Here is a 27,128-nt window from a genome sequence, read left to right as displayed (position 1 = left end):
TGGTTAAGCCCGTGATCAATGGCGAGGAGATTATTAGTGAAGAATTCTGTATATGTCTATATTCCAGATTATGTAGACTACGTGATACGTTTAACTACGTTATAATGTCTCCTTATAAAGGAGAGATGCCTTAGTCCAGCAGGGAGACATTTACAGACTTTTATTTTTATTTTATTATATATTAATTAATACAATTTTAAAACAATTATAGCGTATATGTAAATCCATAGACGGAAAGGCACTAAATATAAACTTTCATAATTATTGTAGTGCCATCATTTTATTGTTATTTGGATGTTTCTATTGTTAAATAAATGAAATTAAATAAATAAATATAATCAACGATGTTTTATAACAATAAAAGCCTGATGGCTTTATTTGAATCAGTAGACATACAGACTTGATATTTTACCACCAAACAGTTATAAGTTTTGTTGTGTTCCAGTTTATCGGGTGAGAGAGCCAGTGTTACAGGCACAAGGGACATAAAATCTTAGTTCCCGAGGTTGGTGGCACATTAGCTATGTAAAAACTGGTAAATATTTCTTACATCGCCAAGGTCTATGGGCGGTGGTGACCATTTATCAGGTGGCCCATTTATCCAACCACCTTTCTATATTATAAAAAAATACAGTACCTGGTCGACTAATCTTCACTCGGCCTTAATTTTTTTTATTACTTACAAATACTAGACTAACGAGATGGGTCATATCATATCATATATATATTTATATATATACGATATGATATGACCTATCTCGTTAGTCTAGTGTTTTCGAGATACACAAAATATGTATACAAGAATTGTGAAAACTCATTTAGCTAAGATAATATATAAGCGGTACAAAAGCGACATATAAACTTCTATATTTTACAACAAGAATAGAAACCTAATCATCATTTCGGGAACGAGTTTAAAATTCAACGGGAGTAGAATCGAACGGTTTCGATCCTCTTGGAATAACGATGACTTCAAATGGTACTTCATTATTTTTATGTCTTTCTTGTAAAAGAATTAGGTTTTAATATTTTACACCGTGTAAAGTTTATATACAATTGGCAAGAAAATATTTTAATCATATATTTAATTACAGTAGCCTGTAAATGTTGCATTGCTGGGCTAAGGCCTCCTCTCCCTTTTTGAAAAGAAGGTATAGAGCTTATTCCACCACGCTGCTCCAATGCGGGTTGGTGAAATACACATGTGGCAAAATTTCAGTGAAATTAGACACATGCAGGTTTCCTCACGATGTTTTCCTTCACCGTATAGCACGAGATGAATTATAATCACAAATTAAGCACATGAAAATTCAGTGGTGCTTGCTCGGTTAAAACCCACCATCGTTAGTTAAGATTCACGCGTTCTAACCTCGGCTAAATTAGCCGAGATGGCCCAGTGTTATATTTTATTACACAATATTTAAAAAAAAAACGATGCAAAATAAAAACCTTCCGGACTTAAAAATCATAATATTAATACAACACTGACATGTGTTGTATTAATATTTTTATTATTATAGTCCACGTCTAAGGAAGTGGACAAAAGGAGTGGACACCACGCCTTGGCAAGGCAAAGCAAAGCAAAAGCAAGCTAGGTGGAGTGGCGATATACGCAAGATGGCTGGCAGCGGTTGGAGATTGAGAGCTGAAAATCGAGCTCAGTGGCGTGCCATTGGAGAGACCTATGTCCAGCAGTGGACGAGAAAAGGATGATGATGATTATTAGTCTAATATAATTATAATATACACAATACATTTACTTCTTCTAAAACAAATACATGAGTTTTCAAAGCACTTTAAAATTTGCTTATGTTTTTTTACTATCGCCTTAGTTAAAACTAGCAAGTTAATACTAGTCAATAGTATGTCCACATTAAATATGGGGTAATATAACCACAATTCAAGACAACTTTATTATAACTTTATTAATAACCCATAGGGGAAGTTTTTTTTTTATAGAATAGAAAGGTGGACGAGCATATGGGCCACCTGAGGTAAGTGGTCACCAACGCCCATAGACATTGGCGTTGTAAGAAATGTTAACCATCGCTTTCATCACCAATGCGCCACCAACCTTGGGAACTAAGATGATATGTCCCTCGTGCCTGTAATTACACTGTCTCACTCACCCTTCAAATCGGAACACAACAATACCAACTACTGCTGTTTTACGGTAGAATATCTGATGAGTGGATGGTACCTAGCCAGACGAGCTTACACAAAGCTCTACAACCAGTTAACTGCGAACTAATGTTTATATTTCAATTGTACTCTATTTTTTTTAATCTTGAAAAAATAAAGATAAAGTACACCAAAGGCACGGACCTCACGTCTGTGGAGAAAAAATGCAATAGATATAGACAATATGGGAAACTAAGCAAATCATGAAAGCCTACATGCTATAATAGTAATTAGTAACGTTACACTATTTTTACCTGAACAAAGTCTGCTTAAGACCTACTTTCACATTTCGCTACATGCATACAAATATTTTACGAATTCAAAATTAATATAAAAATACTCTATATGTTGTTTCAGATCTGGCAAACAGTTTTAACTGCCAATCAAAACACTTCAAGCGCATAGAAATAAAATCTAAAATAAATAAACGGACGAGTACTACGCAAAATAATAAAATCAAACAGATAAAAAATATCAAGCAAGAACTATATGTACGTGGTATAACGCGGTGCGAATATACAGACACGCGTAATGTACATGTTTATTAATAAACACACATTTAAATATATTTATTTATAAAGTATGGTAGCAATTCCACATTACTTACATTTCTATTTATACGTACAATACTGCTTGAAGCTTATATTTGGAGTGGTGACGACAATTGTTTGTTTGTCGGTTTGACTGGCTGGTTTGGCGTGGTCGGTAGATACCTGCCTTTCACGCCAAGGGTTCAATTCCCACCCAGGACAGACATTTGTGTGCATGAACATGTCTGTTTGTCTTGAGTCTGGGTGTAATCATCTATATAAGTATGTATTTACAAAAGAAAAGTAGTATATTTAGTATATCAGTTGTCTGGTTTCTATGGTATAAGCACTGCTTAGTTTGAGATCAGATGGCCGTGTGGGACTAATGACCCAGGATATTATTATTATTATTTATAGCTGCGACTATTACATCGCTACGCGGTCCGTAAACCATCACACTATTGACGCTTCATAAGCGTAATGTTACAGCTAAATGGTGTCAAATACATAATCTCTATATAACATCGTGAGATAAAAAGAATGTATATGTATGTAATCAAATGTTACATATACAGACATCCTTAAACCGAAAATAAATTTTATTTTATATTACATTTCTACTAGAAACATTTGAGGATAAAAGAACTATTATTGTTAACAACTTAAGCGAAATAAAAGGTTCTTATCACAAACATTTCCTTAACGACTTGTGTTCCGGTCTTGAGTGTAAGTACGTATCTAGTCACTGCAGATAAAAAAGATGTTACTTAGGCCGCCATGTTGGTAGCATTAAAACTTCTAACTTCGCTAATGTCCATTGTTATTACATGTCTACAAGAACCGCTGAATACAATATTGTCGAAATGGATTTTCTTTAAGTTGACTAGTTAACAATATCATAAAGTATAAACCGAATGCTAGATTAGTGGTGAGATTGATCTTAGCATAAGTCATCTCGCAAATATTTATTACTTTATAGTTATTAAGGTATTTTTAACATCGTAAATAAGCCAATCAGGATGCAAGTGTTGAAACATACTTTTATAAATACTAAAGATTATTTAAGTTAAATAGATTAATTAAGAAGTATCACTTGTACTTAACAACACCAATAAACAGGAATATCTTAAAGAATAATATTACTTTCATTAACAGTCTAGAAAACATTGGAATTTTGATTTTATTAACATAAATTGAAATTTAAATGATAAAGTCTAGTCTTGTGAGTAATAACAGTCGTTTTTATAACTGCAAACTGTGTATATCAAATTATATATAAGATTACGACTTACATCGTCAATGCGGCGCCAGTTTTCGAAACCATGTATATCTCTGTTAGCCGTTATTAAACTGGCTCAAAGCCACAACCAGCATTTCATGTCAATAGCACAGCAATACAAAGTATTATTGTTGGAAGGTCCTGTGAGTATTATATGTTATAGTAATTTGTACTGTCATACATAAATAATAAGATCGAAATTGTTAATAATTAAAGGCAACTTTGCGTAATTTTTCTATTATAGGAAAAACAAATATGTAATGATGTGCTTGTTTTTATTTTAACTATCAATATCATAAGCGAGAAAACGTAAATCTTACATTAAAATTTGTTTTTTGTCCGTTTTAATGAAATTTGGCATAGAGGTAGCCTAAGATCAGGATAGTGAAAGGAAATATACTCGTGAATCACTAGTTTCACCGGAAAATTTTGAGCTGGTTGGCGTGGTTGGTAGATACTTGCCTTTCACGCCGAAGGTTGTGGGTTCGATTCCCACCCAGGACAGACATTTGTGTGCATGAACATGTCTGTTTGTCCTGAGTCTGGGTGTAATTACCTATATAAGTATGTATTTACAAAAGAAAAGTAGTATATGTAGTATATCAGTTGTCTGGTTTCCATAGCACAAGTTACATACAAGCTTAATTTGGGATCAGATGGCCGTGTGTGAACAATGTCCTATGATATTATTATTATTATTATTATAAACATAAGTGATATAAATATGGTTATATATACAGTTTTATATATTTTATTCTCCTGTACTTGTGTATGTCACTGATCTCATCATGGTTGCATTGATGTTGATGAAATTATATGTGTGTGTTTACGTATGTGCGATCGAGTAAAATGTATTTAAAAAAAACTCGTCTAACCCGAATGATACCGTATGCGTAATAAATATACGTATATTTATGTTACAAGCCTGTAAGTATAAAATATATATATTGTTGTACTAGCTTTTGCCCGTGACTTCGTACGCGTGGAATTTAGAATCGAGAATCTATATTTTTATTTTTGCGGAGACAGTTGAGAATTAAATAAGAATAAGATGGACTTGAAACAGGTAGGTAAGCAGTGTTTTTTGTTTTTGTGCTTCCTCTCAAAGGTTTTGGTGGTTCTTGTGTTCCCTCTAAATGAACTTTGCCAGATAAATAACACAAACCTTTCCTTTATTGAGCTAATATGAATATAAGTGTCATATTTTAATATTGGATCTTAATAAAGCCACTTTTTTCCTTTTCCATCCACGGCAACTGTTTGGGATCGTATACCATCGAAGCATCATCATCGCCAACAAACATCCTAAGTTTCTTCTAACCTAGCTGTCTCGTAACTGCACCATTCGGATCTCACTTGTTTTTGTTTCCTGCAATTCTTGCACACGACTCCGTTTTTCTTCTAACTTAATTCTTTATTCGTAATTTCTTGTCTATCATAGCTACTGATCTGTCTCCAACATCTGTGATATATCATGGCGTTTACGGTCAACAGACATACGTAAGTCTCTTTTCGTATCTGTTCCTAAAAAGCGCGTGCTTTCTTGTTGGATGCGATAGCAGGCAATCGCAGCACTCGTTCCTCATGCGTTTTTACAGAACGTGAAATTTCGTGGTGGGTGCGGTCAGCAGCAAACGTAATCTTCTTTCTTGACAGGACTCTAGTGACCGTGATATTTCGTGACAGTTGTGGTCATCAGTCAACCGCTGTTCTCGTTCGGAATTTGTCTCTACAGATCTGGAAATCGTGTGTGACCGTCTATTTCATTATTTTATATTTGATTCTATAGCTACTGAGCAAACAAATATTGTTTTATAACTATTGTATAAGACTAGTTGAAATCGTTTAAAATAAACCTTTAAAATAAAACAGCAACATTAATAATTTTTTTTGAGTAACAACTTTACAGAACGACTAACATATCTGTTCACATGAAACTTGCGGCATTCCTTTCCTCAAAATCTGTCAATTTAGAATTGAGTTGATTAAATAACGTGAGATCTGAGCAATATTAAACTTAAAATAATCGATATAAGACATTTTCCTGCGAAAAAATAAAACCTATATTTTAAGTTAGACCTCTAGAAATACGTCGGTGAAAACTGCATTCAAATCCATGCAGTTGATTTTGCATGATGCGAGTACAACAATACAGACGGACACAAATATTCTAAAATATGTTGTTTTGGCTTCTGTTGCTGTAATAAAGAGCAACAGAATGAGAGCCCGATCCAAGTTTTTTTTCAATATCTATAATGTACAGACGTCGGCCTGTTACAATTTTATTATAAGTATAGATTTATCATCGTTTGAAGGTAACAATGAAAGAGAAAATAAACTGTTTATTTCCTTTGTTCTATTTATTAAAGAAAAGTAGACCGAATTGTATCGGTGTATTATATTGGAAGAATTCAGATAACGGGAAAACAATTTCGTAGTATTTTTATTACATTTTTGAATTCGTAGGTTTTTTTTAACTTATATATAACTTGCTTATATACCGGCTTACCACATCAACGACCAGTATAACTTAAATTATTATTTTTTATATGTATGATTCAAGTGCATATAATATACAGCCAAATTTGTCGAAATGGCGAAAGATGATGTAAAGAAATTAAGTTTTTTTTGCTATTAGACGCCAAAAGAACAATTCAATTAGTATTTACTGTACCTGATACAACAAATCATAATTTCAAGCTAACTTAAAACAATAATTACCCTTTAACGAAACCAATACTACAGTATTTTAGGAATCACATTAGACCACATTAATGCAAGTGTAATGCTTATTATGTATCATATGCGGTTAAGGATTAAACTATTAAATTATATTGATACTGCTTAATTAATATATTTATAATGCTTTCATAGTAGGCAGTTTGTCTTATAGTTTTTGGTGTAATACTTTAGATCAGAAGTTTAACAGACGTTTCGAGGGTGTGGAATTTGTTTGCGTTTTTAAACTAATTTTTCCAATTTTTTTATGAACTACATATTTAGAATTAAAGTAAAGAAAAATCGTTAAAATAATAAATATTTTTTCGTTAAAATAATGTTTTATTGTAATGAAAAAATAAAGAGGGCTAAATGAAATGAAAATAATTTTATAGGGAGGCTCAACAGAGGAAGATTTGCAAACTCAGATTTAGATAAATACCTGTATTCGTTCTTCGAAACAGAGCTGATCGAATTATTTAGTTTGAGGTCTAGACTACCTTCGGGATCATTTTAGTAAAGAAGAAATACTTACAAATTTTTCATAATACATTTACAACAATTTCAAACAATACTATATATTCTAAAAAGTATTAATAGCTAGTATATAAATAATACAATATATATTAATTGTGTAGTATTGTGTTGTAAACACGAGAAAAAAATATAAAATTATAACACTAAACTTTGCTGGGTAACCTTTAATATTATATTAAAAAATAATAATATTATATTAATTATATTAAAAAAGATCATAGACAAAGTATTTTATTTAATACAAGATTATATAAATGATACAAAAACTTGAGTTTTGATTTTCGTGTACAATATTTTACATAATTGTATATATTATGTTATTTAATAGAATATAAGTGGAAAAGGCAAACTAGTTCCGTTTAATCCTTATTATCTGTATGAAAATAATAAGGAAAAATAAAATAATTATTTTTTTTATATTAAGGTAAACATGGCAAACGGTTAGCGATACCGTATAGTACCTGCAATCTTTAAATTCAATATTTTAGACACAGGTGATTCATTGTATTAAATATAGAATTTACATTTGTCGATTCATTTTTTAAACTAGTAACTGAGTTATCACAAAAGCTTCATTGTGAGGTAGTACCTAAAATTATAAATGCCTAGACCGCTTAATAGTTTTGGAGCTATTTTTCTTAAACTGTGAATTTCGAAATAATTTTATCAAATCTAGAAATTATTTAAAAACGTGTTTAATATTTTCTTATACCAAAACAAACCTTGGATCCACTTATAAAAGATTTAGTTACATAAATCGGCAAATGTATTGGTTTAGCCTATTTTATTGCTTCTAAAGGATTTATGTAAGTCTAAAGATATATTCAACTGGCTTGTTAATAAATTATTGTAAGATTTGAATCAATGGTTTCGAATACAAGTGTATTTGAAAGGAGGTGGTGGCGGTGGTGAAGGAAAAGAAAAGGAAAATCCGACACGCCAGTAATAATTCAGGTACAGGATCAAAAACTTTACGTGCTTTTCAAGTATGGGAGCTTAGAAAGTGCTCAGAATTTCGCAATAGAAGACCCAATAATGTTTTTATTGTCCCGTTGGGTTTGAAACTGAAACCACACGATTTGTTCTCAGCCACTTGAAAAAACTTGCCAAAAAGCTATGTAAAATATACCCTTCATTGACATATAATAATATCACAATGGCTCACCTGATACTTCAAAATGGAACACGAAAATAACGATTAAATCTTTGGCAATAGAAAAACTGGCAAGTGGATTAAATCCCCAACATTTACTGACATCTAAGATTACAAAAAGGCTGTGACACATATTATATGGATTGAATCCTATTGTGACATGAAAATAATAAAAACAAAACTAAATTCGACAGACAGATTATTAACAATACACCTCAGTGAATTTGGAGGAAGTATTGCGTTCAGTCAGTCGTTTGTGCCTAATGGACGTCCTAATAGCAGCGGATACGTGATCCAAATGGATAAAAACTTTTATTTCTTATTTTTCAAGAAATAATACGACAAAATTCTTAGGAATATTCCTTCATAATAGTACTTTGTTATGTTAATTCGAAAGCTCAGGTTTTATACTACTTCGAGAATTTAAATCCTGATAAAATTTCATCATCATTTGATGTGATAATATTTTAACTATAATATTATCAATACGAAAATAAGTAATTGTTTGTTTGTTACGCCTTTACGTTTTAAGTGTTACAAAGAAAGGATACAAGAGTACCTAATACGTGCCAAATTCTCTCCCCCTACTGGCAAAACCGCGGGCGGTAACTGGTACTTTATAAAAAAAAACTGTTTTCGATTGACAAATATCTTAAATAAAACATTAAAAACTATAATCTTTCACGTATACCTTTATACCAACTTTCTTAATTATAGTTTGAGTGAAATTAAATGAACATGCTTCCTTTAATATACCCACAATTCTTACTTCAAAGTGGATTAATATAATATAATTATTTTAAGCACGTAATTACTTGAGAGTTAAGTATTTTGTATTCTAAATTACAGCAATATACAATCTCTGATCCAAATGCTTCTTAGATGGTCTGAAACGAGCGTCTCGCGTGATTACAAGGACCATGCAATTTGTTTTAAATCTCTCTGCGCTCTTAGCTGAGAAAAGTTATGCCAGTTAATGTCCTATCTCATGACTTAGTTTTAATATAATTGCATCTAATAACGCTTTGAAATAGCATTTACTTTCATATTGTAACTTTCGATTTAGAGGGATTTTATTTAAGTAAAAATGTTTAAAAATCTCGATCATTTTTGACTTTTAATTTTTTTTCTGCACCTATTGTAGTTCTAGTAAGCTTAAATAGAACGATCCTTATCACGCAGTAAGTACTTAAAAAAAATACATATCATTTTATAGTTTCACTATATACTAAACTTTTGGTAAAAAAATACAAATAATTTGCAGTCATCTGTGGCAATTTCTGACTCTCTAATTTAAATTTCGCAGATTATACAAAATATTATGTAAATATACCTAACTACTCTTCTTTCTTTCTTCTTTAACCTAACTAAATGCAACTTAAATGAAAATGTAAAAATGTTAACAAGTAACAACTCCACGCTTTTTATCATATATAAATATATTACATAACCTTATATAAAAAATATAATGACTTTGTTATGTTGTACTTGTATAAGTATGTATTTATAAAAGAAAAGTAGTATATGCAGTATATCAGTTGTCTGGTTTCAATAGTACAACCTCTGCTTAGTTTGGGATCATATGTCAAATAAATATCTATTGAAATGCTAAGAAGCAACTCAAAATTTGTAATAATAACTAAAAATGTCTCCTGTATAGTTGACTCATTGTATCTTTTTTTAAAGAATATTATATAAGGAAACGCCATCAACCATAGAAACTAAGACTGTGGTTGATAAGTTATACCGTCTAACTCATGTTTGAAACTGGAGCACAATTATACCAAGTGCTGTTTGGTGGTAGAATAAACTATGACTAGGTGGTACATACATAGACGGGCTTGCAAAAATTCTACCACCGAGTATAACAATAATAATAATATCCTGGGACACTATTCACACACGGCCATCTGATCCCAAATTAAGCAGAGCTTGTGCTATGGAAACCGGACAACTGATATACTACATATACTACTTTTCTTTTGTAAATACATACTTATATAGATAATAACACCCAGACTCAGGACAAACAGACACTGGATGAAAGCGACCCTATGGGCAGACCTGGGTTAAGTACATATAAGATACACGCGTCCTATACCTACCTACCTAGGTCTATTCGGCTAAAACCAAAGTAATGAAACGATATCTTATATAATATGTATTTATATTACCTCAATATTACAGCATATTGGACCGTAAATAAAACCTAGTTCACACTTAGGATGTCAATATTCTAGACAAACCGATGGACCTCAATATTAATATTGTCTCCTTGTCTAAATACGTTCTACGCCTGAGGGTTCACGTTGAGGGCTACAGAAAATATTAGCTACGGAAAATATATTATTATTTTCTCCTCCTACTAATGAATTCCTGATTACTTATTTAATATTAATACATTGATTTGGGAATATCCCTTTACCCGACCTTAATTATAATTTGCCCAGACTTGGAGGTCAACGATGAACTGTCAAAGAGCATATACTTGATATCTTTCGTTTTGATTGCAAAAAATAAATGAATATACTATTTAGATAATGATGATGATGTACTGTTGTGCGATTAGGGCAAGGAGAACCAACTAATTGCGCAGACCATATTAAAGTGCACAAATGTGTGGGAAAGCACAAAGCACTTGTATAGACGACGAATCGGATACGAGATTAAATACTGCCATCATTCATAAAAAAATACTCTATAACTTTTTACTGTTCTGACCCGAGATTAAAGTCAATATCTTGAGGTATGCCTTACAAGCTAGCCAAACCACCGGTGCAGAAAACGCCATTTGAAAATATTATCGTTATTTCGAAAAGTAAATGTGAAATCACAATTATTACGTTTCAATTAGGTAAAGTCCGTTTCATCTCTTACCAATCGGACACAGGTTATTTTGTTGTTCCTTTTTTAATTGGAAGGTAAGGTAGGTAATGTATAATATGATATTAAATATAATCATAAGTTTTTTCAATGAAAGTCGACCTTTATTCAAGATAAATGCGTTTACTTGCTTGTTTATTCAAAATCTAGAATTGGTTTAGAAATAAATACCTGCTTTTTATATCTAAATGGTACGGTGGCATTAATGATGAAAGAAGAGAAATACGTAGCTATTTTTATTATATTTCAATATTCTGTAAGAATCGGAACCGCTGTTGCCTAATTTAAAAATGTTTAGTAAAGTTAAAAAAAGAACGTTTGCTAATATTTTTTCCATCCACCTAAAAGCTTAAATTTTAAAAATAACAATTCTAAAGTGCTTGTGAGAGCCTACTTTAAAAAAAAAATTAAATATATGTGTCATAATAGTCTTTATATCTTTTAATATATTTCGTATTTCATTTTAACAAATGTCGAAACCATCACAATTGATAAATCTTTAAACTAATTTGAGAATTCAATAATAGCTGTTGTAGAAAATGCTTAATCTGAAAAACTTGGCGAATATTCAGCTCTATAACAAATCGCATTTTTATTACGATGAAATGAAAAAAAATATATTAAAAGTATTGACGTCCCGTTTCGACTGTACCGGTGTCTAGAGAGCTCTTTTTTCGAACAGATAATTTAAATTGTTATTCAGCTGGGTATTAACACTAAGGTAACTGCTGACATCATTTGCTATGTACTATTTTATTTCACATTAATAATTACAGAAATCAATTTTGATTTCTTACTCGTCATTATATTGAATTTTTGTGTGCTTAATTAGTATTTATAATTCATGTTGTGCTTAACGGTGAAGGAAAACATCGTGACAAAACTTGCATGTGTCTAATTCACTGAAATTCTACCACATGTGTATTCCACCAACCCGCATTGGAGTAGCGTATAAGCTCCAAACCTTTTTTTTTTTAAAAAAAAGCCTAGCCGTGGAATATTCACAGACTTTTTTACTTTACACGTTATTATTTTGTTCATAAAATACTTAAAGTAATAAAATAAAGAGTTCAAGAAACAATTATGTTCAAAACAAAGACTGGAAAAAAATTTTTGTGTTAGAGGCATAGCGTGTGTATTCGGTATAAAAAGAATTAATTTAAAAGAAATGCACCTCGTACCCCGTACCTTATTTTGATAATTTAGCTGTTTCTATTTATCTCGAGCGTCGTCGTCTTGAAGATCTGTGCACAGCCATTAATACTTGATATTATTTTTATATTTAAAGGTTTCTTTACAAATCATTAGATAGAGGATTAAGGAAAATATAAATTTACAATGATATTTTGGAATCAGAAACTAACTAAATAAGGTGACAAAATACGCTCAAAAAATTGTATCATCTGTAAAATCAGTATCAAAATATAAACGATAATGTATATCAACATTTCTTACAACTCCTTAATTAGCATGTAATCCTAGTAGGTCTAATATACATGGATATAGATCAGATACGTTCGTTCGTCTATACATTAATTAAGGTTTAAATAAACAAACTCCTGTATTAACTTTGACCTTGGAAACTCGTTGCCAAGTAACCTTGAAAGCAAGTTCGCATTCTATTAAGAACTTCCAACATTTACCAACGTGGCTCAGACGCTTCTTTCTCTGAAAACACCAACCATATTATAAGATCTTTATCATATTTCCTACTTTATCGTATATTTTCATATTTTTAGTGCATTTAGGTTAAGAATACTTATGCTTATAATGCGTGAAAGACTTTTGAAAATTTGTATTTTGCTATTATTACATATAATAGCTTATAATTTATAAACAAAACATTAGCTTAGAATTGTTATAACGTTAAAATTTCCATATCAATAGTAAACTTATACAATATTAAGTTGAGGCGAAAAAGAATTCCATCGAAGCAATTTGGCGTAAAAACGGCGCCAAGTCTTTAGTAATAAAAAAGTATAGAGCTCTTACGAGTATATAGAGTCATGTTTAGCATTTTGGGCAACGCTGATGCTTTTAGACATTATATGCAAAGTTAACGACAATTTGAAATGATAAAATGTAATAAAGGCTTTGGACAAATTTTTGTTATTATTTTATGCGTATAGCGTTTGTCTCATAAAACATACAAATATATTAATTGACATTAATTGAACTCAAAATATATGGGGCTGCCTAGCGATGTAAAAATCCCTATCCTTGGATAGGGATATATATATATATTTTTTTTTTATAGAATAGGAAGGCGGACGAGCATATGGGCCACCTGATGGTAAGTGGTCACCAACGCTCTTAGACATTGGCATTGTAAGAAATGTCAACCATCGCTTACATATCCAATGCGCCACCAACCTTGGGAACTAAGATTTTATGTCCCTTGTGCCTGTAATTACACTGGCGCACTCACCCTTCAAACCGGAACACAACAATATCAAGTATTGCTGTTTTGCGGTAGAATATCTGATGAGTTGGTGGTACCTACCCAGACGAGCTTGCACAAAGCCCTACCACCAGTAAATATATATATAAATAAAGGATATAAATTGATTTCTAACTCGTTAACTAATGAACCTTCAAATTAAGGCCTATCTATTTGAATCGACTTTTATCAATGTACAAAACTAATTAAAAAATTAAAATAATATTAAAAAAGAAATGAATGTCATGATAACTTTATATAAATAGGAACTAAGAAAATTGTACCGATCACAAAAATGGAAGGGCAAGCAAATGGCGAGTAGATTCAGCTCTTTTGCATTATTAAAACTGTTAAACGATTTTGAAATGCTCGTAAGTAACCTTATGTATATTTTATCCTTATTAAATTAAGTGCTATGTTATATCTTATAAAGAAAAAGAGAATTCAATTAAAATGACATTAAAAAGCAATGACAATAAATTATTGACAAAACTAAAATCACTGGAATATATAAAACATAGACGACGAACTAAAAGACAAATCGCTAGGTGTTCCACGCACAGAATAATTTTTTATATGGAAAATACTTCATTGTATACAGACAGACAATGTTTTAAAATGACATCGTTATTGAAGATTTCAAATTAAAAATATAACTACGTACATCATTTATAACTTTTTTTTTGAGAATAAATCTGTTAATTAAATTCATTTCTTGTATTTAGTAGCAGATAGCATGTTAGTCGATTTTTGCTCGTCGATATTCAACTTATGATTTTGTATTGAACACATATACAGGAAACTAGGATACAAATTATTTATACAACATATCATTAATGTATTTTTTTTTCATAAATCTCGTTTTTACTGAAATAAAGATCAATGATAAAAAAACAGTTTGAGCGTGCGTCACGTAGGTAAATACAAATTGAAATACGATATACATTCGTCGCGGGATTTAAAAGGATTCTGATAGTAAAACACGGCATTCCTATACCCACATATTAGGAAAATCCACCATCGTGAATCCACTTTTGTGTAAAAATGAGAAATGAGGCGAAATATAAAATCCACGCAAAAATACTAGACGTAATAAAACTGTTGACAACATTTTGTCTTTATAAAAGAAAAAATGTTACCCGGAGGTGTTTCATCGTGACGCAGCAAGTAGCGATTTTTTGTACATTTAAATGTTTAGTATGTTATTAAAGTCAGTATGAGAAATAACTTTGCTTTCTTTTTTTACCTTTTATAAGAATATTCTATTTGTCTTACCGCTTGCTTAAGTCTTTTGTTTATTTGTTTGTGTATTGTAGAACATAATAACGACATTGATTTTTACCTAAATTGACGACAGTAATTGTGAGCCCACCACACCAGGGGTACCACACCCCTAGCGGAACATGTGGATTTAACCGAAAATCTTAGGTTCAAATACATATATTGTTCATGTGATTTATTCAAGCTTATTATTCAAGCTAGAATATGATAACAAATATTTACTCACAATTACATCATAGAATGTAACAAAAATATAAAGAAGACATCAAAAGTATCAAAGAACATTGAAAAAAAACTTAAACCAGTTCTATCCAGTAAAAACATTGTCAAAATCCTAAAAATCCCGTTCGCGCGAAACGATTTCAGATACGACAGAGCAAACGGCGGATGAAGCTTGGAATTTGCTATGGACATGAAAGTGTAATAGAGATTAAACCTTTTGAAATGCTAGACGTATTCGTAAAAATGCAACGTATTCATTCAACCGATAAAACTTTTCCTTTGTGTAAGTGAGACGGGATAATCTATTCTTTTTTTAAAAATTAACAAAGACTTACTCTTTTAATTATTTGTCCATGGTGATACCTTAACAAACTTTTTACAAGCTTCAAGAATACGAGTAAAAAGTAAGTTAAAATAATTTGAATTTATAATTTAAGGTAAAATATTTGCATTTCATAACATGTGTATTATGTTTAAAGCAAATAAATGGAATTGATTTGAATTGAGTCTCTGTACAAAGTTTCAACTCAATCTCAATCAAAGACTAACCCCTTTTATATGATGTTTTCCTTGGCCACAGCTGCGATATGCTGTCTAAACAGGATATTTTATAGCATAAGAATGTGTACAATAGTGTACTTTTTTCCCTGATTTATATATAATATATATCTATCTCACTAAAACAAAAACGTGTTTCATTTTTAAAACAATATTTTCTCCCTTCAAGGTATGAACTGAATTATTATTAATACTAATAGTTTGATCAAATTACTTTAAGAAAATAATATATATGGAAAAAATGCAATATTTATATAAAAATATTATGTCGTTTCATTCACTATAAAAATAAAAATATACAATGTATTAAATATTTCAGAACACTACGGTCGTGAAACTTACAGAACTTTTTATTGTTGACCATTTCTGTCGTAATACTTTGTTGCTTACGAAACAGTGAGCCGTAACAATTATTGCTTTAAACCGAAATTGTAATTTCCGCAAACAACTGCTGACCTACGAATCACTTTTAGAATTTAAAAATCCAAATATTTTTAAAAACACGGTCGAGTGACACTTCGCCGATGACTTCAGGGCCTCATAGCGCTTTCAGAGCTACGAAAAAGTAAAAAACTATCGAGTACCCCTCCAATTATATGGGCCATAAAAGTTCGGTTCCATCACTCGACTTGCTTTTATTTGACTATTTTTATTGATTTTTTAAAAACATATTTACTTATAAAAAAATTGGTTTGAGTTCAAATGGTCTGCCTACTTTTAACGTTAACTACTACGTCGTCTTACTTTTTTGCATATTTTTACATAAAGTTAGCGGTATGAATGTAGGTCATTGTAGGACATTGTAGGACAGGTAGCGATGTAAATGACAAAGGTTCAATTCTTAATCCTTAAGACTATTGTTGGCCCAGCCCTTGACACAAAATTCACACTTAATTGGAGGAGGAATAATAATCAATTATTTGAGCTCGATTCTATATAATAGAATAAATAAGAAGATCAATATTTTCTCACTAACGACTCACCAGTGTAAAATGCAAATGACCAACTGCCTTCTCAATTTGGACTATGATGACTGAATTATTACTAAAACGATTAATATACATTGATCTAACTTATTTTTCCTTCCTACCCCATTCCTTCCTTTTTATACACTTTACAAATATTTTTAGTATATATATTATATTTTATTAAATAAAATGATATTTGATTTGTATGTTTGCAATGAACTAATAATAAATAAATGTGCTGTCGAATTGGAGGGCGATAGTAGCTACGACACACTATTGTAGTTACTATCGTATATATATATATATATATATATATATATATATATATATATATATTTTATATGTCCGGTATGGCAAATGACTCTACTCCACCTGATGGTAAGTGGTAGTAGAGTCCAAACGCGACGACGATTTTATGATACGTATAATTTGTTCAAAATAAATAAATAAATCGTAATTCTTGAAAACACAGGCATGTTTAGTAATGTTTAGTGACAGCCCTAAGATATCTCATAGCTTGGAAAAGGCCTGTGTTACATAGGACGCTGCAGCACAATTGTTATACTATTCAAACGATTGCCCTGACAATGATCTATTAATGGGCAATACTTTGCAAGTCGTATCCAATAATATTTTTCAACTAAACTGAAAAGGCACATAGACTTGAGTTAGTATAATGTGAAGTCTCAGAATTGATTCCTTAGGATATTACCGCAAATGTTATACGCTTAACTGTAGAGAAAACGAATTTTAGTAATTCCTTGATAACATTGCTAGTATTCTACACATTATTGTATATAATAATTTATATTTTGTAAAATATAAAATATACAAATTATACATGAATATTTTATTTTCTGTTCGGGCTATTCCTAATCTTATAACTGGAGATTCCCTTCTTAATGTATACATAAAGTTCTGACGTGACGTTGATTGGGAACTTACGGTAGTTAAAAATATAAGAGTATTTACAAAAACATCACGTATATCCATATCAAAATCAAAGAATTTTGTAGAAACCAAGACAAAAATTATATAAAAACGAGCAATAAAGATAACCTTGTTACACAAAGTTTTCGACTTCAAAAAGTTAATCCATGGGGCACCCTTCTTGGGGAGTAACTACAATAAAATTCTGCAAAAAAATTTACATCCTTACTGATATAAATGTTAAAGTGAGTTGGTTTTTTGAAGAATACGATTTCACTTCTTTACTAAGTCACCCAATTATCATGAATATTTTGTATACCGGTTCTTTTTTATAATCAAAATATTGAATTACATATTTTATAAATTAATGTATATTGGTTACAGTGAAAAAACCACTAAGGTTTGACCTCAATGCACATAGACTTGACCTTAATGCACAAAGGTTTGATCTCAGTCTATTAATAAGTTAAATTTACATAATTATAATTACAGGGATCGAGAAAAGAAGAAAGGCCTTCCCTTCCTTCTTATTCGGGCAAAGCCGCGACAAAAACTAGTATACCAATAACTAAATTTAAAACTCATTTTAAAAATATATTAATAAGCGAAGCGTTTAATAGTGTGCTAGGATATGTGTATAGGTGTATTAGGATTATATAAAAAATAGAAGAGCTTGTAGTCTGTATTCCTTGATGTTCATACAGGATACATAATTATTACGTGTATATTTTTTTGATTGATTAAAAGGAGTTTTTCGGAGGTATATACACATTATAATCAGTCCTCGTTTTTAAATAATATTTAATATATGTTTCAACAAGTCTAATAATAAATAAATTGTACCTGTGAGTTCAGTCATCCACCGGTTTCAACATTAAATAATTGTTTGAACCCTATTCTAAATTACTAATCTAAAAATTTGCCACATCACTGCCTACCACTCACTTTTGCAAACACTACAATGGATCAGCTTCAAAAATGGATTGAGCAGCTAGCGGCCACGTTCACAGCTCAAATGAATGAGTTCCAGAGGGAAGTTCGGTCGTCCATTCCTGCAGCCAGCCCGACGTCCAATATACATGCAATTTAGTGCATTTCGAGCTTTTGTGATGACAGCGCTGGAGAACTTGCAGGTGCAGCTTCAAATTCTCTCCAGACAGCAGGAGGACATGGAGGTCCGATCCAGAAGCTTTTAGGAGAGGAATATGTTGCTTGTTCATGGTGTGCCCCAAGCCCACAATGAAGATCCAGCGGAGATTGTGTGCTAGGTGTTAAGAGAGTGGCTATCCTTGGCAGAAATCACAGTAAGCAATATTAAGAGGTGCCATCGCTTGGGTCGTACTAATAATAATAATAAGCATCGTGCTATCTTGATAAAATTCTGTGATCAGGGGCTCCGCAATAAGATATGGTGCGGCAAATCTAAATTAAAGGGCAGCGGTATCACATTGACCGAATTTCCGATAAAGGGCCGACACTAAACGTTTGTTGCGGCGTGCAAACGATTTGGGGTATCCCGCAGCTGGACGAGGAATGGCTGTGATGTTGTGGTCGGCCCTGACAGCAAGCACCATCGGGTCGTCTCTGTGGCCGAGGTTGACGTTATTCCGGAGGCGGATGGCAGCGTCACCAGTGCAGGCCACGTTGTAACAGCGGCGCCGGCAACCTTGATGCAGGTGGGAGCAGGGAAGCAGACCTCAGTGGCTTCGATTACCCCGAAACCAAATGTTAATGTTAGGCCTAGAAAGCCCTATAGAAAATAGTTATATTTAACTCATTTGTTTATTATCTTGTATTGATTAACTTGTTAGTTATAAGCGTCTTAAATAGCAGTTAAAATTTTCGATTTTCATTTTTTTTTTTTAAAAGCAACTCTTTGACTATATTACTTTGATTTATATTTGATTACGCTGCAATGGAAGTCGCACTCTCAACGAGTGACGCGGGCTCACTATTTCACGGCTTCTTTGCAACTGTTTATCTTATATTTCTAATGACCGTCACAGGCCTCGTACTTCGTTGCGTTGCTACTACTGTTGCGTTGTTTAGTTATAATGCTATTTTTTACACAGGTAGGGAATTTATTTTACCATATGTTCAACTTATTAACTGTGTTAATTGCACTTCATTTAAATTAGTGTTACCTTATATTTATATATGTATGGATGTATATATATATATATATATATATATATATATATATATATATATATATATAACTGGTGGATGTCGGGCACAGTTACAGTAAATAAGAAATACTAGTTATTAAGTAAGCTTTAAAATTATTTATTTTTTATTAATTTTAATTTATATTATTTATTAATTATTTTTATTAATTTTTAATTTATATTATTTATTTTTAATTATTATAATGTCCTCAAATTGTAGTATACTTAGTAGTGCATTTCGGTCGGTGTCTTCAGGTGATGAGTCATTGAGTGACTTAAGTCTTCAAAGTGCAAATTCATCCCTTCCACGTAACGCCTATCTCAATTCTCTCATCTCTGACTGTGTAAAAATTTCAACGTAGTTCACATAAATGCCCAAAGTATTCCGGCTCATTATCCTGGCATGCTTGCGTCTTTTGAGTCCCGTAATATTCAAGACATTTTAGTATCGGAATCATGGCTCAAGCCCTGTTTGCCACCTCCTGTTGATTCTGCTGAACACTTACTGGTTGAAGTTTCTCTAAACCAGACAAAAATTTTGCTTGGCGTGTTTTATTGTCCCTCTCTACTAAATAATTTCTTTTTCTCTTTTGAAGCCCTTGGAGAAACGTTTGTCCCAAATTATAGTCACACCATATTAATGGGTGACTTCAATACATGTCTACTGAAGGATGACAATAGGGCTAATAGGCTTGTATCTATATGTGAAGCGTGTAATATGCATATTCTACCCCTTACGGCGACCCACAGATTTCCAAATTCCACCCCTTCTCTCGTTTCCAAGCACGGTCAGTGTCCTGCCGATGCTTTTTCCTACCATGATTTAATTTTTCTGTCGTATAAATTGCGCCTTCCCAAAGTTAAACCTAAGATACTTCTGCGGCGTAATTTTGCTGGAATGGATGGCGAACGACTTTGTGCTGATGCCCGCAATATTGATTGGTCAGCAGTGGAGTCGGCGTCTTGTATCGAACATAAGGTTGATGTTTTTTGTTCGTTGCTCACTCAACTTTATGACGTTCATTATACTTTATCCGATTCACCCAGTCAAGTTGAAACACCTTCCTGCTCCCTGGCTAACTAAAGACATAAAAAATAGTATACACAGGAAAAACGTTGTTAAAACAAAATATAAATTAAATAACTCTGAAGAAAATCGAAGGAAGTATCATAAAGCTAGGAATCGCTGCAATACATTATGTAGGGATGCACAACGACGCTATATTCATACATCAGTCGAGAACGGCGACTCTCACAGAGTTTGGAAATTTCTTGAGACTGTTGGAGTTGGTAAATCTTTTCAGAACTCATCTGTTCTTAATGTTGATACATAACTCTTAAATCTTTCTGCTCCACCGAACTCATTTGATAGTTCAACTAAATCACGTACTCTTCACTCACTTTTTACGACTTCGACTCCTCTTTATCCTCCGTTCACGTTGAGTAAGTTTACTGTGTGTGATGTTAAGTAGAACATTCTGTCCGTCTCATCCAATGCCATCGGCAGCGATAATGTGAGTTGTACTATGATCATTCCTCTTCTTGATATTATCGCTCCCGTGATCACACATATTCTAAATGAATGTGTCTCTTGCTGTATATTTCCTGAAGCTTGGAAGAGCGCTAATGTTATACCTCTTCCAAAGAAAGCTAATCCTGTATCCTTTTCTGATTTTCGTCCTATCTCTATTTTACCTTTCCTTTTCGAAAGTTCTTGAAAAACTAATTCACTTTCAATTAAATCTCTTCCTTAACAAGAACAATTTGCTCAATCCCTGCCAATCTGACTTTCGCCCTGCACGTAGTACGGTTACTGCCCTTATAAAAGTTACTGATGACATTTGTTGGGGTATGGACTATAAGCAACTCACCATTATGACTTTGTTGGATTTCAGCAATGCTTTTAATAGTGTTGATTTTGATGTCCTACTTAGTCTGCTGCGTTCTCTTAACGTATCTCCTGCAGTCATTGACTTGATTAACAGACCTTCGTGGTCGTCGGCAGCGTATTCGCACTAATGATACTTACTCATCATGCTCGCCGCAGGGTGGCGTGTTGTCTCCGTTACTCTTCATCAATTCGATTAATCATAACCTATTCTCTCTCTACCAAATGTATGCAGACGATGTCCAGATTTACACCCAGTCGACTTTGGAGAATCTACCGTTGGCTATCGCAAGGATGAATAACGACCTCAATACCATTCTTGAGTGGAGTTACTAGAGGAGGACTTAATGTTAACCCTAGCAAATCTCAAGCCATAATAATTGGCAGCCGGAAACAATTATCAAAAGTTGACTGGTCTTCCTTGCCATCAATTATGTTTGACAATATTGTCATCCCTTATTGTGATTGTGTTAAAAATTGGGAGTTTTCCTTGATAATACTCATATGGTGTTTGTTGCGCTGAGGTCTTTGCGTCGTCTTGGACATTTTCTTCCAATCCCTCCTAAAATTATGCTCGCACAGACTCTACTCCTTCCCATCCTTGATTATGCTGACGCAAGCTTTGTTGACTTAACCGAAGACCAATTAACTAAGCTTGAGAGACTTCAAAATACATTTATTCGGTTTATATTTGGATTACGCAAATATGACCACATTTCACTATTTCGTTCTCGTCTTAATTGGTTACCCATTCGACTTCGCCGGAATATGCACATCCTGTCTATTCTGTACTGCGTGTTGTTTCACCCTTATACTCCCCCTTACTTGAAAGAGAAATTTTTATTTTTAGGAAATCCTGGAGAAGCAGTTCATTCTGTGAAGAGATGGATTTTAAAGGTTCCCGAACATAAATCATCATTTTATAATAATTCTTTTACAATTCAGGCTATTAAACTCTGGAAAGATCTTCCTATAAATATTCGGGAGGCCAAATCTATAAATATTTTTAAAAAACTTGTGAAAGATCACTTTTTGTCTCAAATGCCTTATCACCAATAATTTATTTTATTTCAGTATTTCTTGTATTATTCATTTGCTTTTCTTTTTTCTTTTTTGTTATGTTTGAGGACTTATCGTTTTATTCGTTGTTGCTGTATATAGTATGTATTTATATCATATACTTATAACTTTGTATGTACTGATAATATAATTTATTTATGGATATATGTATAGTATGTGTATTTTATATTATATATATCAATTGTTTTATATTATATATGTATGTATAATATGTGTATTTTATATTTACATTTAATAAGTGGTTTTGTTTTAATTAAATATTAATATTATTTTATTCATACCACCACCTACCACTTATCCTATCTGTAATTACTTACACTTGGTTACCTGGAAGAGATCGCTTTGTAGCGAGAAGGTCGCCATAATTGTACATTTAGGCAATATACATGTTTTGTATTTTTCTCTTTGTGGTGTGATGTACAATAAAAGTATTAAAGGAGTAACTACTGAGTTGCCAGTTCTTCTCGGTAGAATCTACATTCTGAAGTGATGCTATGTTTATATTACTATTGACCTTGTAAAATTACGATTCAAAAGTGAACGTTAAAGCCTTCTTGATAAAGTTTATTTTGATTTAGGTTCATTGAAGTTTTAAAAGTAAGATAAACAAGTTCATTTATAATTATGAAATTGCAAAGAATACAATAAATCCACCGACAATGCATTTTGAGGATTACGTCATGGAAGGAAGGAGAAACATGGTCGAAATCATATATATTTGGGATTGGGAAGTTCGCAGAGATACATGCAGATTGGACAAACATCCTTAGCATATCCGACGTGTAATCGAGGCCTATTACCAAACCTAGTCTATAGACGTCCCAAAGACGCTTCATTACCATTTCTTAAACTTAACCCGCCATGCAGTTTTAAGTTTGTATAATTCGCGTAATGGAAATAAATCAAATTAATGTAAATCTTCCAATGTTATGTAAACCTGCTAATTTAAAAAGCACTAAGCCCTGATTTCGAATTCCGAAAACGAAAACGTAATAAAACTCAAGTATAGAAATCCTAATTTCATGGATAGGGAATCCGTAACGCAATTAGATTGTTTCCATCAGTCAATATTCAATTGGGTACGTCCGTAAAAGTTAGTACTGATTAGTGAAGGATACTCGTATCGTAAGAAAAGACCCGGCGGCCCATTAATCGCAGTGCGTGCACGGATTTTGTAATATTTATCGATGTCTCTTTCACTCTATCGAAGCTCGGGCGAAATGGCTATGAAACGTTTTTATTACCTAATACTGTATGCTCCTGTAATATTCAGATCGAAAACGCTGTCTAAATTCAAACGATGCTTTTTAAGATTATAATAAAACATACATCGTTTTAAATTTGTTTTGCCGTATACATCTAGAAATTAAACCCAATAAAAACAGATTATAGGAAATTATACACAAAAAATAAATAAATTTAAAAACATACAAACAAAAATAATATATTGTTTCTGAAACTTTTTTTTTTGTATGTAAGCATGTATCAACATGTTCCTCGGTAAATAAGGTAAATGAAACATGGTTGATTAATTAATAAAATTACAATTAATTAAACGTAATTTACAGAACGTTAGTTCTTTTTTACTTTGCTGAATAAGAGTAACTGATTCGTGGTTGAATTAATGGGTCAATTTAATCATATACATTACCTATAATTAAAGTAAGAAAGTACAAATCTTAATTTAATCAAGTATTTTTTTTATTTATAACTATTATTTTGTTCAAATTGAAAAGAATAATTGAATGTATAATAAATTTCTTAAGTTGTTGTTGAAATAGTTGTGAAACAGTCGAATGGGACTTACGTCAGAATTTATCTTGTTCAATTCCATTTTGTTTTAATATTTCTGAAATTGCCTTTGAGCATTGCAGACGAGCTGTAACTAAAGGCAGTTTAATTTTAGAAGTTTGAGAAATTTGAGCTGGATCAAGAATTGTTTGGAAGTAAGTTTATTTTTGCTACGAACTTATTATAGTACAGTTTACAACATAGTTCGACATAGTTTAAGTAACTGCTTGTTTATAGTAATCAAAAGAATATTAATCAGTCACCGCGGTTTCAATTCGGGCAAGCGCTTCTGAGTTTTCCTGAGCGTAATTTGTGTTTTTCAATTCCCATGCTTCGCCCATGGCCTTATGAAAGTCGAAAAAACTGCCACATTTATTTAATGGACCAGTGTAGTTATACACTATCAATAATATAAAAAAAATGTTTATCCAATTTCAAGCTATATACTCAACAGAAGCCTCCACTCCCATTTTATTATTATTATATTTATTTTAAAGAAAAAGGAAAATAGATCTTCAATTTTGCGCATAAAAGAAAAAAAAAGAAATTTTAAAACAAAGCAGGTATTCAAGATAGAAAATATGAACTAAATAATACAATCCATCTACATATTTGAAAAACAAAACAATATAAATGAGGCAAAACATAAACAAATATATTAGTATTAACATTTATATATATTAAATATATTAGTATACCAAAAACAATGTAATAAAAAAAATAACATCTTCGTTTCTGCAACTCTAATCTGTCCCAAATAGTACACCATTTATTGCTATAAATGCTACTGTTTGACGGGCCGGTTGGCGTGGTTGGTAGATACCTTTCACGCCAAAAGTTGTGGGTTCGATTCCCACCCAGTACAGACATTTGTGTGCATGAGCATGTTTGTTTGTCCTGAGTCTGGGTGTAATTATTTATATAAGTATGTATTTACAAAAGAAAAGTAGTATATGTAGTATATCGGTTGTCTGGTTTTCATAGTACAAGCTCAGCTTAGTTTGGGATCAGATGGCCGTGTGTAAATGTACCAGGATTATTGCTAATAATCGTAAACCTATTAATATATATAAAATTATAAAAAAAAATCTACACACGCTTTGACTAATTAATAATATCCACTAACATATTCACATCGTAAATTTTAATTGCTTTCAAAGCAAACAATACGAATTCCACAATTTCGATTCTCTCGCAATTACGAACGACCGACTTAAACTCACCTGTGTCTGTGTTTTTTTTAAATGCTTGAGTGTGATACCTAGACATGCAACTTTTTAGGTGTTTCATATATTATTTAGAGCTATCTACACTTAGGGATTTTAAATTTATGAATTTATAATCATGTGGAAAGTTTTCGACGGCTGAATTAGCATCCCACGGGTGTCCCGCCTAATAAACGGCTCTGTGAATTTTTCGTTCCAATAAAAATAGTACAAACATTTTTAAAACATTAAAATTAAAAAAAAACTTTGATTCAAGAAGATATGAGTAATTTTGATTGGTCACTTTATAAGTTTGATAAGGATAAAGCTTTTAATTGCGGGTTTGAAAATAGATTCTTCTGAGCAACCTCAAGTTACTCTTTCATGAGGTATATAAGACCATCTCGATAGTCGAGTTACCTTGTAAGGCTGCAGGCGCAGAGACCCTGGATTCAAGTCCCGGGATGAATTAATAAAATAAGTTATAGAACTAAGAAATTTATCGAGATATTCTCAGTACTTTAGTCAAACAAACATAATTCAATAATATGATAAATAAATATTTACATTTAAATTTAATATCCTACACGAAAACAATTACCGATATTTTTATTTATTGAATTCTAGAGTTTTAATGATCTGGAAATAATTTTAAATATATCATTTGTCATTATATCAATTTGCGAATTCTTATTAATATTATAAATTCAAAGGTGAGTTTGTTTCTTACGCTTTCATGCGTTATCATATCATCATGAAATTTCGCAAACACTTAGGTGGTGCCTACCCTTGTGGGCGTGCTAAGGCCCTACCACCATGTAAAAACAGCAACAAACTATAAACTGAACCTCTTTATAAACAAACCGACGAAAAAATAAAATAAATAAATGTAAAATCAGTTATATTTACATTATTATATATTTAGGAAATTAAATCAGTTAAAATATGATCTCGCTTCGAAATATAAATTGCTTTAATATTAAATTAAACATGAACAGCGATTAATCTCCAGGAGGGCAAAGTTTAAGAGTACTCGGTGTTTTATCGGTATGGTTTCTTGAACGTAAATTCCATTAAAATTTTTTATTAGATTTTTTTTTTAATTCTTTCTTTACCAATAACAAGTAATTTAAAATGTAATAATCGAGGTAATCTATTTATACAAGTAATATAATAAAAATGAAGAGTTAACAGAGTATTTTTTTTGTTTGAATGAACTTTAAGATCTACAAACACTCTAGAACTACGCTCAACGTGATGGAGAGTCGAACATTATGATATTTAAGCACATGAAAAGCTGAAATGACCTAGGGGTC

At 31.8% G+C, this 27,128-nt stretch overlaps 1 protein-coding gene and 1 pseudogene across 1 annotated transcript in view; both read left to right on the top strand.

Moving 5' to 3' along the window:
• LOC126773267 (uncharacterized) overlaps nt 1-27,128 on the top strand; it is a 129,895-nt gene that overhangs the window by 59,447 nt on the left and 43,320 nt on the right. The window lies entirely within an intron of this gene.
• LOC126773293 (uncharacterized) lies at nt 18,611-19,443 on the top strand (annotated as a pseudogene).

The sequence above is a fragment of the Nymphalis io genome, chromosome 14 (genome assembly GCF_905147045.1).
Source record: "Nymphalis io chromosome 14, ilAglIoxx1.1, whole genome shotgun sequence".
Classification (NCBI taxonomy): domain Eukaryota; kingdom Metazoa; phylum Arthropoda; class Insecta; order Lepidoptera; family Nymphalidae; genus Nymphalis; species Nymphalis io.
Note: the sequence above shows the minus strand (reverse complement) of the source record. Positions and strands in the feature narration are given on the sequence as shown.